Source organism: Amaranthus tricolor, chromosome 8 (assembly GCF_026212465.1).
Source record: "Amaranthus tricolor cultivar Red isolate AtriRed21 chromosome 8, ASM2621246v1, whole genome shotgun sequence".
NCBI classification, from domain to species: Eukaryota; Viridiplantae; Streptophyta; class Magnoliopsida; order Caryophyllales; family Amaranthaceae; genus Amaranthus; species Amaranthus tricolor.
In genome coordinates, this window is record NC_080054.1 from 17,645,553 (window position 1) to 17,664,939 (window position 19,387).

Below are 19,387 nucleotides of genomic sequence, written 5' to 3' on the forward strand. Positions count from 1 at the left end.
AAGAGTCTCAAAAAAGCATCATTGACCCTATGAAGAATATCATGGAATCTTCAGCCATGTATAGTAAGGGAAGAAGTGATATTCCCATTTGTGGTACATGTGGAGTGAAAGGACTCTTGAGAGAGAAATGTTGGACATTGGTAGGCTATCCAAAATGGCATCCAAAGTTCAAGAACAATCTTAAGGGAAGAGAGTTTAGAGACAACTCTGGAGTCCAGTATAAAAAGTCAGAATAATTATTATAACAAGACAAGAGGAAGTAAGATGGTTGTTAATGCTCATGGTAGCAATCATAAAAGTGGAGCTAATGAGTTCACAGTTCAACAACTTGAACAACTGCTAAGGAATTTGCCCAACTCTCGAGAAAAGACTATGTTCTCTAATGATGAAATGGAGCAAAACTTTACAGGCTTTGTAGATATGGGAAACTTATCTGATGAAACTAGCATTGATGCAAGGTGGATAATAGACTCAAGAGCCAGTGATCACATGACTTGTGATGATAGATGTGTTGAAAATGCTAAAATGGTAAAAGAAGGAATGAAGATAAATCTACCAAATGGTGAATGCTCAAAAATCACTAAATATGGTATTATAAAACTAAAAAATGGCTTAACCCTTGAAAATCTGCTTGTTGTACTTGGTTTAAACATAATTTTCTATCTGTGAACAATTAACCAATTATGGTAAATGTAAAGTGAATTTCTATACTGATTATTGCATGATTATTAACCATGATACCTTGAAATTGAGAGGAATAGGGGAAGGCAAAAATGGGCTATACTATCTGATGAATGATGAAATGAAAAACATTGTTGAAACACTCACACACTCTACCTTCCATGCTGGATTGAATGCTGAGCAAACATCTGAGAACATCACTCATGGATGGGTGGAAATAAAGAAGCAGAGTGATATGATACTGTGGCATCTCAGATTAGAGCATGCACCATTCTAAAAATTATCTAGCATGGACCTCAAAATCAAATCTAACCCATACCCAAATATCTAAACAACATGTGTTACCTGTCCTATGGCCAAACTAACTAAGCTTCCTTTTCCTCATAGCCAATCTCACACTTCCTATCCATTTAAGCTCATTCACATAGACATATGGGGGCCTTATAAAGTTCAAACCCGAGGCAAGCATACATTCTTTCTCACTGTGGTTGATGATTATACAAGAACTACTTGGGGTGACATTACTACAACACAAATCTGAAGCCTTTGAAGCACTTGTTAAATTTGTGAAAACTGTAGCAACTCAGTTTAATCACAAAGTGAAAACAATAAGATCGGACAATGCATTGGAATTCAAAGATCAGCAATGTAAACATCTGTATGAAAGCAATGACATCATTCACCAAACCAGTTGTGTTAATACAGCACAACAAAATGGTAGAGTTGAGAGGAAGTATCGAAACATATTGGAGATGGCAAGGTGTTTGAGGTTTCAAGCTGGTTTACCCAAGGCATATTGGGGTGACTGTGTTCTTACTGCAGCCTATCTCATTAATAGAATTCCAACTCTTATCTACAAAACAAAAATCTATATTAAATGTTGCACAAAACTCCTCCCACATACAACACTCTCAGAGTTTTTGGCTGCTCAGCTCTTGCTCATAACCCAAATTGACACACAGATAAATTTAATGCCAAGGGAGTCCCATGTGTGTTCATAGGCTATCCAGCCACCTAAAAGGGGTACAGATTGCTTAATCTTCTCACCAGTAAGGTATTTGTGTCTCGAGATGTTAAATGGTTTGAACATGTGCTTCACTATACCCTTTCTCCTGAGCAACTTCAGCATCTAATATCTCCCTCCTATGAACATCAAATACACCAAACACCATCCTGGGAATATTCCTCAGATGATGATCCTAATAAACCTCCCTTTCCACCTTGTCCTATAATCCCCCATTCCTCATGTACATCATTTGATATCACATCCCCTTCATCCAGTTCCTCTCAGCCACCCACACCTATTAATCATCCTCAAATTGTTAGAAAATCCACAGAACAACTCAACCTCCCCCCTAGCTCAACGACTATGTCACCCCTATCTCTAACATAACCATCACCAATGTTAACCCTCAATTTACCTGCTTCCTCTCAACCTTAACCAATCACCCAGACCCCACTTCCTACACTGAAGCCTTATCCCATCCTTATTGGATTCAAGCAATGAATAAAGAGCTTCGAGCTCTAGAAGAAAATATGACTTGGGCAGTCATTGATCTTCCTTCCCAGAAAAAACCCATTAGCTGCAAATGGTTGTTTAAAATAAAATATCTACCTAATGGTAACATTGAAAAGCATAAAGCTCGTCTGGTGATTTTGGGAAATAAACAAAAGCATGGCATTGACTACTTAGAAACATTTGCTCCTGTAGCAAAATTAACCACTGTAAGGTCCCTTCTTTCTATTGCTGCTTTACAAGATTGGGAGGTATACCAATTGGATGTCAAAAATGCCTTCTTGTATGGGCATTTGGATGAGACAGTATATATGGCATTTCCACTTAGTTATTCTGGACCTGGAAACCCTATCACCTCTGATACTTCTATCTTTATGGGATACTGTCATCAAAACCCTCACAAAGCATGCAAACTTCAAAAAGCTCATTATGGACTCAAACAGGCTCCCAGGCAATGGTTTGCTAGATTGTCATCAGCTTTTCAATCATCTGGGTTCATACAGTCCAAGAGTGACTACTCCCTCTTTACTAAACACAACAATCATCATCACACTGTTATCCTTGTGTATGTTGATGATCTTATAATAGCTAGCAATGACACTCTTACCATTACTCAATCCAAAACTTTCCTTGCCACCCAGCTCCACATAAAAGACCTTGGGCACCTAAGATTATTTCTTAGGCATAGAAGTTGATAGAAGTCTCCAGGGAATATTCCTTTCTTAGCATAAATACACCATTGATCTTCTGTTAGAATACCACATGCACTTGTGCAAACCCCTCAAATTACCCTTAGACCCCAATGTCTAGCTACACACTACTATTAGTGACCTCTTCCACATCCTGTATTATATCAACAACTCATTGGGAAGCTGATATATCTTACCCTCACCCGGCCAGACATAAGCTTTGCTGTTCACATCCTAAGTCAGTTTATGCACCAACCATCCACCATTATTCATATGCAGGCTGCTAAAAGGGTACTCAGATACCCTAAAACCAATCCCTCTCAAGGCATCCTCCTTGCCATTTCCTCCTTTGTTCACTCATAGCCTATTCTGACAGTGATTAGGCTGGTTACCCCTATACCAAACGATCCACTACTGGTTTTTGCATCTTATTAGGCTAATCTCCCATCTCCTGGAAGTCCAAAATGCAATCTGTAGTGGCTAGGAGCTCTGCTGAAGCTGAATACAGGGCCTTGGCATTAACTACTTGTGGAGTTCTCTGACTTACTCAACTTCTCAAGGAGTTAGGTCTTAAGCACATTGGTCCTACATCATTGAAATGTGACAAAAAAGATGCTCTATCCATTGCTGCTAATTCGGTCTATCACGAGCATACAAAGCACGTAGAGATAGACAATCATTTCATATGTGATAAACAGGCTTCAGGTGTTATCAAACCTCAATACATCTCAACAAACAATCAAGTTGCTGACATCTCAGCATCAACAACTTCTGTCCAAGCTATGAGTTTTCAGTCAACCTCCACTCCCAGCTTGAGAGGGGAGGGGGGGTGTTGAAGGATACTCATCTCATGTTGTAACGGCCCGGTTTAAGTGACCTGGAATATCATGTGAGAACATGAATCCGGCTCACAAACGGACGCAAGAAAACTCATCCTTACTCGGATCGTCAACGTTCCAACGGTAAAGGAATATGGTCAACAAAGAAAATAGCGCTAAACGAAACAAAACCAAACAAACAGCGGAAGTCTTTACATACAACTCGAGAGCCCATCGGCCTCTAGACTAACTAAAATTGTACGAGATAAAAGAAAACATCACAAACTTTGGTTACATAAACTGAATTATTTAGACTCATTACAAAGTAAGTCTAGACTTGATAGTTACGGGTTCTAAGCTGAATCCTCACTCCAGCCCCCTCCTGCGATTAACCTGCTGCACGTCGTATGATAACACGTAGCAGGTTCCAAAGAACAACCAATACACGTCAGAGACTTCATACATATATTAAACAGGTTGAATACAAGCATTGTGTTTACCCTAGCATGCAAAGGCTCTATTATGTAATCTTTGTTCATTATTTCCAACCTTGCAACGTTGCCCGACATGTGCGGGTCGTGCAAGTCATATTTCCAATTTGTTTTGGTGGAATACACTTAGGAGAGCTAATCCCAAGGCAACCACCTACCTAAGACGTTGCCCGTCCTGTTCGGGTCGCCAAAGGCTAAGTATGCATACCCCCATGGTGATCATAAAGATCCCTGAATGCCATGGGAAAAATAGTTGATAATTTTCCAATTCATTTGTTAACCCTTTTGGGTAACATATCCATAAATTCTCAATTTCCACATAATCATTTCATATTATTTGAGGTGTCTAATCCTTATGTGATTACAATGCCTCGATTAGGAATAAAACAACATTACTTGCACAACCATATAAACAGTATGGTCTAAGCGTGTACCTTTAAGCACAGCAATTCCAAACAACGTTCAAGCACGACAAGAATTTCACCCTCTTATGAATCGAGGTCCTAATTACAAACACACAAAACGACCACGTTTAATAACGGGTTTTCACAAACAATCCACTCCATACTACTAAAGTATCACAAAGACTTGATAATTTCAAATGTTTTCATCCAATTCATGTTCGCTCCAAAATTCCCATTCTGACCAGAAACTTTTATGGCCAAATCGGACAGTTTAGAAAATTCAAATTAAAAATCCGACTTCACCGCTGCGTCCGGAACGCATCAATTATCTTGGGTACCAAATTTCATAATTTCTAGCATCCGATTACTATTTTTAATTATTTTAAGCGTTTTAACGAGGTTTAAAAACACATCGGTTAAATAAAACCACAACGGAACACACCCGATACCCGGATCGGGGCGCCACTACCGAGGCAGCAGCTGCTGTCCGGAATCCCCTTTTTCTTTAATTATTATTTTTTTATTATTTTATTATTCGAATTATTAAATCCTTTCTTTTTTTTTTTTTTTAAATCTCATAACCTACATATCAACCGAAACCGAATTTTCATTCTACTAAAATAAAACAAACAAGACCAATTTCCTATCACACAACCACTTGATATTTCCACACATTTGGCAATACACAGTCCCATCAACAATCTAAGCCATCATCAAAACATAAGGCTAACAACTTAAGACATACTCATCATCAAGATCTTCAAAAACATTTAAAATTTCATAACCATGATAAGTAAATTAAATATTTGATCCTCTTATCAAATTTAAATTTTGTAGAGAATCATAAACCAACATTTTTTTTTTTAAAATCGAACATATATATATATAAGGACAATCCTTTAAACAAATCAAATTTTGTTAAAGGATTTATAAACTCATGGATAATTACATCACTTAATCCATACACTTAAAATTTCATCTAACAAACTAAAATCTCGTTAGAGAAATATAAATCGTAAAATAAATTCAATTTAACATTTGAATAGACTTTATTCTTATAACAAATTTAAACTTTGTTAAAGAATGTAAATCAAGGAAAATTTGCATAACAGAAATATGATTTAACCCTTTTAACAAATCAATTTTATCAAAGGATTATTAAAGAAAACTTATATAAAATACTCAATCCTCCTAATAAGTCATAGGATGTCATCATATTGAAAGAAATATTATATAATCTCATACTAGAATTTCTTATAAATAAAATTTATAAATAACAACTCAACTTACTTACCCTTTGATTTGAAGATTGGATTGAACAAAGTTTTTTTTTTTTTTTTCTTCTTGAATACCGAAACAAGAACAAGAAAAGAGGAAAATTTTCTGAATTTTGTTCACTTTGAAAGCTTAGGAAATGTGAGGAAATTCAAATGATGCTTAAGAATTAATAGGCACTTAAGAGGTGAGCTTAATGTGCCATAATACTCACTTATGAGAGGAGTTACAAACTCCTCCCATTCCTCCTCACAATAACCGGCCACCCCTTCCAAATTCCCCCTTATTATTTTTTTTTTTTTTAATTAATCATTTAATTAATTGAGTAATTATTGTGTTATTATTACAATTGAAACAAAACGTCATGCGATTAAACTCGTTACCGTTAAAAATACCCCACTTTGTTACTTATAATTAACTACGTAAAATAATATAATTTAATATCACTTATTTATTTTATTTTGTTATATTTTATTTTATTATATTATATTTTATTTTTAAACCCGATAAATGACGGGGTGTTACACATGTTGTGTGTGCACCTACACACCTTCTTACTATTGTATTGTACCTTTAATTATGCTTGGGTCTCTTTTTTGTTTTTGGGTTGTACACTCTTCATTCCACTGCTCCTCTATGTATGCAGAAGAATATTCTCATTGTCCTTTGTCCTTTCATTGCTGCTGTCAGTGTACTAGCATAGTATTTTTCGTATTACATATGTAAAGGTCACGTGTGACCAATCTTTCTCCTCAGGATTGGAGTTCATAAAATGCACAAGAAACTTCACCTCCAGCTTTAGCTCTCAACTATTTTCTATTTATCTTCATGATGAATTATTACGAATTAATATTTTTCTTTCATACAAAGAAAATTGCACATCAAGTTATTTTATGAATAATGCCAACACCAACTCCACTAGTTAAAAGTAGAGGTGTTTAAAACAAGATGCCTTCAAGCATCTTGAATAATATTTCACCTTATGAAAGGTTATATAATAAAAAAAACCATCTTATGATATGCTGAAGGCCTATAGATGTTTGTGTTACACGTCAACACTCAAACAAGGTAGAACTAAGTTTGAACCAAACGCACAACTAAGTGTTTTTATTGATTATTCTCAAAAGCCAAAAGCATATAAGCTATATTGCTTGAATACCAAAATAATATACACATCAAGAGATGATAAATTCCATGAAAACTTCTTTTCTTTTCATTATTTGATTTGAAAGACAATAATGAACGTATTAAAATCCTTTTCTTACCACATAATAACGAAGAAGATAAATAAAATAATCTACCTCATATTACTGAGTATAATAACTTCATTGATAAGCACAAAACTAATGAACATAAGCATAGAAGCAATGGTCGTAGGGTATAAAAGTGTATACTATATGGGCATGGGTTTTTATGGTTTATTGGGTAGGGGCTTAAGGGTCATAAAGTAAGGATCTTTAAGGGCTAGATTGGTAAAGCCCATAGTAGGATAAGGTAGGGGCTTTAGAGCCCGAAAGATATGGGCCTTAGAGCCCATAGGCTAGGGGAGGATAGGGGCTTTAGGGTCATAGGATAGGATAGAGTACGGTACAAACTTAAGTGTGGAAAATTTGAAAAAAATAAGATTATTTAACAACTTAATTTCAAAAATAAGCTCCGTGAAAACTTATTTCTCAAAATAAGCGTCCGTACATCCAAGCCTAGGTTCGACAAGAGTCGCTGTTAGTAACAGCGAAAGAGAAAAAAAAAAATTAAAAGCCCAAAGTCGCTGTTATTAACAGCGACTTAAAAAAAAAATTAAAAGCCTAAAGTCACTGTTACTAACAGCGACTTAAAAAAAAAAATTTTTTTTTTTCAGTTGTCAATTTCATTTGTCAAATTTATTTTTTCTTCCCGATTTCCGGATTTAAAATGTTTCTTCTGGATTTCTTGCTTCTTTACTCTTGTCATTAACATGACAAACCCTTTTCCATTCTCTGAAATCCGGAAGGTGAATTGCAAATTGGTGCACAAATGAGTGAATTCTGTAGATTGAAGTATGGAATTAATAAAGTTCAATGTTTAAATCTTAAAAGTTGTGCTTGTGCACCTTTAGAATCCTCTTCTGGTCATTCTTCTTCTTTATGAGAGAAAATGGTTAGTTCTTCATTGAAGTATTAAGATACAGTTAAAATATTGTGAAATAAGATTTGATTATTTACATTTTGATTATTGAAAGTTTTATAATTGATTTTATTATCAACAGTGAACAGTGACTTTACCATATGCTAATAAGATTTTTTTTTATAAGTCGCTGTTAGTAACAGCGACTTTGGGCTTAAAAATTTTTTTTTAAGTCGCTGTTACTAACAGCGACTTTGGGCTTTTAATTTTTTTTTTCACTTTCGCTGTTACTAACAGCGACTCTTCCCGAGGCTAGGCTTGGATGTACGGACGCTTATTTTGGGAAATAAGTTTTCACGGAGCTTATTTTGAGAAAAAAGTTGTTAAATCGTCTTACTTTTTTCAAATTTTCCTTAAGTGCCTATAAGGTAGGATAAGGGAGGATTAGGGCTTTAGGACCCATATTGTAGGATATGATATGGCTTTAAGGCTTATAGGGTAGGTAGGGACTTAAACTCTAAGTTGCGATCTTTGGTGAGTGAGAGTGCCCCTCATAAGCTAATGAAGAGGATGCCAATCATACAATATATTAATTTTGATGTATAACAAGTGGCAGATATAAATGGTTGTATTATTTGTTATTTTTTTGATTGGATGAAAAATATTTACATTGCAATTTTGTAATCAAGAAAATAATTAACTATTGATTATATTAATAGAATATTTACACAATTTAATCATATTTGTTTATAATACTGAAACTCAAAGTAAAAATGAAAACAAATTAACTGATATTTAAAATTATTCAATCATAATGCATGTGTGAACTTCTATAAATATGACAATTCCTTTTATATATACCAATATTGAATCCCTTTTTCAATTATAATTTTGCATTTAAGGAAAAAATTATTATTATTATTATAATTAATTTGCAATTAAGGATAAAAATTATGTATTATTACCGTTAATAAATTAAATAAGATTCATGAAGAGTTTAATTGTTTTAAAAAAAATTTATATGTTAGTCAAGAATTGTTTTTAAAATATATATTAATTTAAATTATTAAATGATATTTGAATTAGGTCAAAGTTAAAACCAAATAAATTGATTTAACCTAACTAAAAATAAGCTTATTTTATTCATGAATAGTTAATTTATTTTATTTTATGGAAATCAAAAATATATTTTAGTATAATTTTAGAGTTAAATTAGATTTAAACATTTTAATAAGTTGAATTGTTATCCAAAGTAATTATTTTATTAAAATATATAGTATTTATATACTTTTCTTAAACAAATAAACTAGTCTCGTATAATTTTGAATCCTAAAATGGATGAAAATCTATTTTTGTATGTTTCACATCCCACATCCCTTGGTGAAAGAAATGCAAGTCTACTATCTCTTATAAATACATAATCATGTTTTAGTTGGATTCTATCTCCATTTTTCTAGCCCTCCTTTTCTAAACCCAACCTATCAGGCTATCCTGTACCAAAATTTTAAATAAATTTGTAAATTAGAATTTAGAAAAGTTTAAATTTAAATTATTCCCTAATTAATTGTTTTATATGCATAAATGTTGCCGGCCTTACATAACTCATGATGTGCCACTGTTGAAGATTGGCGACTGCATCATCTGGTCAAATGTTTATACACAAACAGGAAATAAATCATTGGATGTTGAAGTACATATTAATTGCAATAATAAAGAACTCCATCCTGTTGATCATGCTAAGGCACAAAAAGAAACAATCATACGAGGCTCACTTTGTCTATTTTTAGATGATTTACATCCCCCATCCCATCGAATAGTGAAAGAAAGGCAAGCCTACTACCATCTTATAAATACACTCCCATGTAAGTTCTATGTTTAAGTACTCTTATTTGTTGCCGCCTTTGTATATTTAAAGGCTTGACCATATGGGCATAGATTATCTTAAGGCTCTTTTGGGTGGGTCTTAAGGGTCATGGGGTAAGGGTCTTTAGGGGCTAGGTGGGTAGGGGCTTAAGAGCCCATAGGTTAGGAACGGTAGGGCTTTAGAGCCTATAGTGTAGGATAGAGTAGGGCGTTAGAGTCTATAGGGTAGGATAGGCTAGCGCTTGAGAGCCTTAGGATAGGTTAGGATAGGGGTATTAACGCCCATAGTGAAGGGTAGGGGCCTTAGGGTGGGTTGGGTAAGTTAGAGCTTTAGAGCTTATAGAATAGGATAGGATAAGATAAAAGCCTTAGAAACTATAAGAAAGGGTAGGATAGGGTAGAGAGTAAATAGGAAAGGTGGAGAGTTCAATGTTGATGAAGATTACACTCAATGCTACACAACAAAACTTAAATAAACAGAAATTAAAAGTAACCCTAAATCGATATTTAGTCATATTCAAACGCAATTATGACCAACAAAACAACATATGATCAGTGGCGAATTAAGGGTTTAGAGTCTCATATGGCCAAACAAAAACATAAACACATATTTAACCATAGCAAAATTAATCCAAATTTCAAGAGCTCTACCATCTTCTTGAACTTTTTTCTAAAGAAAACAAGACAACAAAATACTAACATTATAATAATTTTGATAGGATACAAACAAAAACAAAGAACTAACAAAAGTGATTCAATCCAAAGACTGTAGCTAAGAAAATACTTCTAAAATTAATTGCCAGTAACTTTTTGACAATGCTTTTTTTTTTGGAAAAATGAAAATTTTCCATACAGAACAGACACTACAAATAACTATCAAAATAGCGATGGAAAAATAGCGAGGGGTTTTGTTGGTCGCCAATAGCGATGGGTAGGCGAGGGCAAGAAACGTTGCCAAATGGAAAAGCAAAATAGCGACGGGCACAGTGGTCGCCAATCCGTCGCTAAGAGCTTTTAATTTTTTTATTATCTTGGAAATGAAAAAAGATTGCGCGCTGCAGTAAGGAAAAAATCGGCTTGCAGTATTTTTTTTAATTATTATTATTATTATTATTATTATTATTAATATTATTTTATTATTAGTATTAGTATTATTATTATTGTTATTATTAGTATTATTACAACGTTGTTGTTATTATTATTATTATTATTATTATTATTATTATTATTATTATTATTATTATTATTAATATTAATATTATTTTATTATTAGTATTAGTATTATTATTATTGTTATTATTAGTATTATTACAACGTTGTTATTATTATTATTATTATTATTATTATTATTATTATTATTATTATTGTTATTATTATTTTTATTTTTATTTTTATTTTTATTTTTTTTATTTTTTTATTTTTTTTATTTTTTTATTAATATTTTTTTATTTTATTTTTTTATTTTTTTTTATTATCTAGTGACAAGCTATGTGGTCGCCCCCTATGATCGCCAATTTTTTTTTGTTTTTTTTTTTAAATAATTCTTTGTGACATTCAAGTTGTGGTCGCGATTTAGTCGCCAAGTAGACCGTAAATTTTTTTTTTTTAATAAACATAGGCGATGGTGGCTTGGAAGCCATATGGTCGCCGCCACTTTTTCAATTTGAATTTGAAAACATGGCGATGGGTTTCTCATGGCCGTGTTGTCGCCATATTTTCTATAAATAACACGCAAAATTATTATGTATCGTATATTTCGGTAACTAAAGAATTAGAAGAGGTTTTTTATTTAATTAGTACATATTTTATTTCGTTTGTTATTTACTTGAGTTTTTTATATTCTTTTATTGTTTTATATTTTATTTTAATTGTCATTAATTTTCCTTAATAATTGTTATTAGAATAATTATATTATTATCATATATTGTTACTTTCATGAATTGTTTTATATATTTTTATTGTCATTAACTTACTAATCAGTTGAATAATTATATTATTATATTATATTTAGGTGTTAAAAATGAATTTTAGTGTGTTTCCAGATGGTGCATGATATTTGTGCTATTGTGAACGAAGTGTTATCAGAAGAGAATACGATGGTAAACAGCTTCTACGAAACGAAAAAACAAATAGCTGCCCTTGGATTACCCGTTGGGAAGATAGATTGTTGTCCTAACGGATGTTTGATATATTGGGGGAATAATGCGAATGCAACTTGCTGTTATATTTGTGAAACTTCTAGATGGAGAAGAAACAGTAAGGGTGATAAGGTTTCGCGGTAATCCAAAGCACAACATTGACTTATATCTTCAACCACTAATACAAGAGTTGAATATGTTGTGGAAGGAGGGGATTTGTACATTAGATGTGTCAAGAAAGGATAATTTTCAACTGCGAGCAGCTTTAATGTGGACAATCAATGACTTTCCAGCTTATTCGATGTTGTCCGGGTGGAGTACGGTGGGCCGATATGCTTGCCCTTACTGCATGGATGATTCACAAGCCTTGTACCTTACTCATAACATGAAAATGTGATTGTTTGACTGTCATAGAAGGAATTTAGATAGAAGTCGTACCTATAGGAGAAATAGAACAAATTTCAGATCAGGCCATATTGAGAAAAGAGATCCACCTATTATTCGGACTGGACATGAATTGCTTGATGAATTGCTTGAAGAAGATACATCGGAACATAATGAAGAGGTTAGTAAGTACTCTGCAGGATGGAAGAAAAGGAGCATATTTTGGGATTTGCCATATTGAAAAACAAACACTTTGTTGTGTGTGCCAAGTAAAACAAAGGATCACATCAAGGGTAGAAACGAAAAACGAGTAACCTATCAAACGAGTAACGTTGTTCAAATGTCATTAGTATGACCCAACTACTACTGGAAATAGCCACGGAACAAACATTCATAAACGATAGAAATAAGTTGACATACATCAGGGTGGCTCGTATTGTTTATATGATCCATTTGTGTTGGCAAGTCAAGCACGTCAATTATATTATCTTCCATATCCGAGTACAAGACAAAATTTAAAAGATGTGGATCTTGTACTCTCAGAAAACGAAGAATCCGAAGATGAAGATGTTGAGAACAACGAGTATTTTAGTGATGAAGAGTAGTTTAATTATTTATATGTAATTATTTAATATTTTGTAATATTTAATACAATTTTATTATATTCCTCCGAATTATTAATATTTTGCAGTAATAATAATAATAACAACAACAATAATAATAATAACACATAAAAATAAGTAATAATAATAATAATAATAATAATAATAATAATAATAATAATAATAATAATAATAATAATAATAACAATAATAATAATAACAATAATAATAATAATAATAATAATAATAATAATAATAATAATAATAATAATAATAATAATAATAATAATAATAATAATAACGTTGTAATAATACTAATAATAACAATAATAATAATACTAATACTAATAATAATAAAATAATAATAATAATAATAATAATAATAATAATAATAACAATGAAAATAACAATAATAATAATAATAATAATAATAATAATAATAATAATAATAATAATAATAATTTAAAAAAAATGCCGCAAGCCGATTTTTTCCTTACTGCAGCACGCAAACTTTTTTCATTTCCAAGGCCCAGCGACCAACCAGCGACCAGCGTGCTGGTCGCTAAGTTCAGAGAGTCAATCCTCCTCAATGCTTTAGCGACCAACCAGCGACCACACTGGCGGTCGCTAAATACTGATTATAAAAGCCGGTCTCATTTCTCAATTCCTACAACTCTATCTTCACTTACCTTATACTTCTTCATTCCTTATACGCGTTATTATCTTTCCAACTCTATTTTTTCTTTTCATCCATTAATCTCAATCTCTATTTATTTTCTTTTCTTTTCTTAATCTCATCCTCATCATCTTGGGGTTACAACCTATTTTCAACTCTAAAATTCTCATCTTGTTATTAAAAGGTTAGTATTTATTAGAGGTGTTCATTCGGTTGATTGGGTCGGTTTCGGACGGGTGTTATTCGGTTCGGTTGCATTTCGGATCGGTTATTTTTCGACTGTGTGTTACAACGGGTCACACTCGGGTCGAGTCGGTAGTCACGGTTCGGTTAGAGATCGGTTATTCAAGCTATCGGGTTAGCATTAGTTCGGTGTCGGTTGAAGTTCGTGTCGAGTGTCAATCGGTCTCGGGTTGTCATCGATTACTAATTGGTTCGGTTTTTTCGGGTACACATCGGATTCGAGCTTTATTTTTCGAGTAGTTATCGGTTATGGATAACTATTGATCGGGTCAATATCGAAATAAGTTAATAGTCAGGTTTTTAATTGATGTATGCTCATTTACTTACAAAAAATAATTACCGATATTTTTATCAGATATAGCAGATAGGGGTGTCAAACAAGTCGGGTTGGGTCATTTTTAGGTTCGAATCATATATAAATGGGTCAATAAACCCTTAATCTGAACCTGACCCATTTAATTAATGGGTCAAAAATTGAAACCCCGACCTGATCTGTAGCAGATCGGATCAACCTGCTAATGACCCATTTAACCTACTTTTTTTTCGGTCATTAAATTCATATATTTCAGGTCATTTGACCCATTTAACCTTAATTAAAGGCTTCCTCCAAAAATAAATGTATGCCACTTAATGCAGCGAGCACACGGTATTCTTTAGTAAAAGGCGAAAGAATAGTTCGCTTTGTGCTCACGGCGTGGCTGCGTAAGTTGGTATCGAAATAAGGATTTTTCTTTTATTAGTATCTTTCATAGCCGATGTGGGACAACTTCCTTTGTTATTAAAAGTCATCTTCAGCTGACAAATCCCTTAGCCGATGTGGGACAACTTCCTTTCTTATTGAAAGTCATCTTCAGCTGACAAATCCCTCAACACACGGTAATTGGTATTATCTTAGTTTTACGAAGTATTTGGCAAATGTTGATCCGTCTTAAATTTAATAAATGGGTTAAACAGGTTTTTTTCGGGTTTAAATATTCAACTTGAACCTAACCCATTTAATAAACAGATCAGGTCGGGTTGACCCATTTAATTAATTGGGTCAAAAATCTAAACCCAAACCCACTAATTTCGAGTCGGTTTCAGATCAGGTCAGCTTTTGCCAACTCTAATAGGCAGATCAATTTATTTCAATTAATTTATATATATATATATATATATATATATATATATATATATATATATATATATATATATATATATATATATATATATATATATATATATATATATATTCTGTATGCAATCTCTTCTGTATAGAACTTGTATTCTTCCTTTTTCCGTATTATTAGAAAACTGAAATTGGACTTAATTTGCTAAAATTAGGTGAAAATTTGATTCGGATTTATAACAGTTCGATTTACAATCGGTTCGGGTTAAAAACAATTCGATTAATAATCGATCAGGTTTGTATCAGTTCGGGTTAAAAACAGTTCGATCTTAATCGGTTTTAGTCAGGTTACATTCGGTTACGTGCATAATTCGGGTCGGATTTTACTCGGGTCGATCACTATTCAGTTCGGGTAACATCAGTTAAGGTTTATATGTCGGTTATAAAATTCGGTTGCAGTTCGAGTTCCATTTTGCCCTTTTCAGTTATCAAACGGTTCGAGTGAAGTATCGGTTTGGTAAACCTAAAAAACTTACATTTTTTTGGGTCGGATAATTTTCGATTCCGGGTTGGGTTTGTTTTGAACAGCTCTAGTATTTATTATATATTTTTTTGTATTTTTTCAATGTTCTTGATGATTATGATAATACTTTGTTTCATGATGCCTTTTTTTTATCAATTCCGAATTATGGTATAACTTGAGCATGTTTAATGTTATTTTTTTCCTAGATTCTGTTTTATGTTATTTTCGACATATTTTTATGTTTTTTTTTTTAATATTTTCAAATAATGGCATTTTTGAAACATATTTAGTGTTAATATTTTCCAGTTTTTTCTTATATTCATATTTAGTTTTAAAGCGTTTTTTTTTTTAATATTTCAAGAACAATCGAAAGGTCAAAAGCCACAGCCTATGGAGTTCAATAATCAATTATGGGAAGCGGTGCAAATGGTAAATGAAGTTCAATAATCAATTAAGGAACGCGGTGCAAATGCGAAATGTTCAGACTGTCTATGAGACTCACCAAAGGCTGACTGAACAAATTCAAAGAGAACGAGAACTCTTTTTTAAAATTCATTCAATCCATCTCAATTTGTAACAACCCCCTCTTCCAAATGAATGATTAAATATATGTACTTTTTGTGACTTTGTACATAAACTTTAATCATATATATATTTCCAGCTCTTTATTTTTATTTACTTGTTTTATGTGTATATATATATTTATCTTAATATTACAACGAATATTATATATATATATATATATATATATATATATATATATATATATATATATATATATATATATATATATATGTATGTATACTAGTAAATAAAATAGGCGACAGTTGGCGACGGAAAGTGGTTCGCTAAGCAGGCTGATAAACAGGCGACGACACAGCTACGACATGGTGGTCGCCCGGGTGGCGACTAAATAGCTAGAAGACGGTGGTCGCCAGTTTGGCGACGGGATTCGGGTCGCAAATTGGTCGCTAAGAAAAGGCAAGAAAATGACGTCCATTTTGAGATTAGCGACGAAAGGAATAGCGACCACCTCGTATCTCGTCGCCAGCCCGTCGCCAGACCTATTTTTTGACCGTTTAGCTATCAAATGGCGATGAAATGGTTTGTCGCCATTTTAAATTTTTTTTGTAGTGAGAGACAAATACAAATACTAAGGAGAAAAAACAATTACCTTTATTATTGCATGAGTATGAAGAAGAAATTCATTTTTTAAGAAGGGTTAACTCTATTTACAGATTATGAAAGAACAATGGAAAATAAGAAAAAAAAGGAAAAAGCAGCATGACTTTCTCTATGTATTAACTCTCAAACTACACTCATGTGCCTAATAATATTAATGTGATGGAGGAGGATTGATAAGTCATGATTCATTACCAAACAGGCAAACACTAAAAAAAACTTAAATTAATGATAAAAGATAAAACACATATACCAAAAAATTAAATTACCAAACACATATACTCCAACAAAAATTAAGAAACCAATGATAAAGAACAAAAATACTGGAAAATAACAAATGTCATTCTTAGAGAGTCTTAAATTATATTGGTGTATAGTTAATCACATGACGATATTTACCTAATTTAGAATCAAATGTTTTTTAAGTTGGAGCTAAATACATACTAATAAAAATACTGAAAAATGATATGGAAAAGTTATATATTCGATAAATAATTTTATTAAAAATTATTTAATGTTTACTTTAAAGAATATTTGATAATATATACTTGAATTATTCTTTGAAGTTATATTTTTATATATTTCATACTCATAAATTCTTACATTGCACGAGTTTCTATATTAGTATATTACAGTAAAAAGCTTGGAAAATTTCAAGTGTCACGATTAAAAAGAATTGCCAAATAGAACTTATTTATTAGCTAAAGAAAACTTACACGGCATTTGATCGTGATCAATTATCGCTACCATTAAAGTATATGCGACTAACATTTATTTTAGTTAAATTGAGTAAATTAAAAAATATAATATACTGCATGATATATTATTGACAATTTCCAAAATTACAGGGTTAATTTTTACATAGAACTGTTAAAATTGAGTGTTTTTAAAGCATAATAACTCTGACTTTTTTTTATAATATCATATGTTTATACTAAAAAAAATCCTACATTGCAAGAATCTCTACACTAGTAAATCAATAAAAACATTCCATTAAATTGAATTTCTCAAATCAAGAAATCCTAATGTTTGGGAATTTCAAAATCATATCTAAATAGATTTCAAAATAATGTCTAAATTTAATAATAAGGATTAAATAAGATCAACATAAAAAATAAAGAAATAACAATCTAACAAAATTCAAGAACATAAAAACTAAGATCAAAATTAAATATTAAAACATCAAGATTAAGATTAACATAAAAAACAAGATTAAGATTAAAGATTAAATAACACTTTGTTGAGTTGAAAATGCCTTAAAACAAAAAAAAAAAAAAAAAAAAGAAAAATTGATTTTATGGAACAGACGGACAGAGGCGATAGGCGACGGCAGTGGCTGGGTTTAGGCTCCAGAGGGGCGGCAGAAATGGCTGTCTGGCTGGGTAAGTTCTAGGGTTTAACTTTTAGGGTTTTATCTTTGAGCAGAGAGATAGAGGATGAGAGAATTTTGAAACTCAAATGTCGCGCATCATTTTCTTATTCCCATGAATTTTGATTTTTTAAAAAAAGTTTCACCTTAAAAAAGTAAAAACTTTACAGTTATTACGTAGAATTTCCCTTTTATGTTTTTACAAATCCTCCTACTAACCCATTCGACCCTTAGTATAGTTGAAAATACATTTCTCCGAATTCAACAAAACCGATAATGTTTTGCTACACTACTCAATTCATTCTCCTTACATTTGTTTTTTAAGAATTTTTTCTTCTAAGAGGAATACTTGAAATAAAAAAAGTAATCTAATAAATTTTAATAAATATTGCTAAAATCATTTTCCCATATACAAATTATGCAAATAAATTCTTTAAAAATAACTGCGAATAAATTCTAGTATACAAGGGAAGTAATTGCTTCAAAAATAACTAAAGAAAATATTGTTATTTGTTTCTTTTCATTCACCTTATTGTTTCTTAAAATATAAATTATTTATTTATAAGAAGGTGCACTTATCTTCTAAACACTTTAGTACTCTTTTGCTGCCAACAACTAGCAAAACTTCGAGTGAACTAAAACAAAAACTTAAAATAACCAAAATAATAATAGATCCCACCCAAAATTTTAAAATGATGATGATTATTATTAAAATGTGGGGACTATAAGAATTATAAAAATATTAAAATGAAGTTTGTGGAATATATGTGGAAATAATATTAAAATATTAAAATGAGAATTAACAAGATTATTTTTGTCTAACATTCTTAAATATCTGACTCTCTTAAATTTATTTTGATTATTTGGTTATTATTAAATAGATCACTTTAATAAAATTATTAGCAATCTACTACTAATTATAATAACAACCACATGGAACTTGGAATAACTCATGGATTTGGGTCATTAGAGGGCCCTATCATACAAACAAAATTAAGGTGTCAACACTTAAAACTTTCAACCTTTTAGAAAACTACACTCTTAACCACACTTAATTACTAAAGTTTATATCTATCAAATTTTGACTTGATCCAAAATAACTAGAAATCTAATTGGAAATTATTGGGTCATGATCCAAAAATTTCCACTCGACTAAAATATCGAAAAAGTTGGGTCAAACCCGATAGAAATCTAAATCCTTCCGTTTTGACCTATTTACAATTCTACGTTATTATTATTAGTTGGGACCCAAAATTTTTTATTTATATATATATATATATTTTATTTTGAGTATACAATTTTTTATTATAGCCCTAAAATCG

General features: G+C 31.7%; 1 non-coding gene across 1 annotated transcript; it reads right to left on the minus strand.

The window, feature by feature from the left end:
* Positions 1 to 14,467: 14,467 nt before the first annotated feature.
* On the minus strand, positions 14,468 to 14,583 carry LOC130822972 (U5 spliceosomal RNA). Its single transcript, XR_009046466.1, has one exon. It is a non-coding gene; the product is annotated as a U5 spliceosomal RNA (small nuclear RNA).
* Positions 14,584 to 19,387: the final 4,804 nt, after the last annotated feature.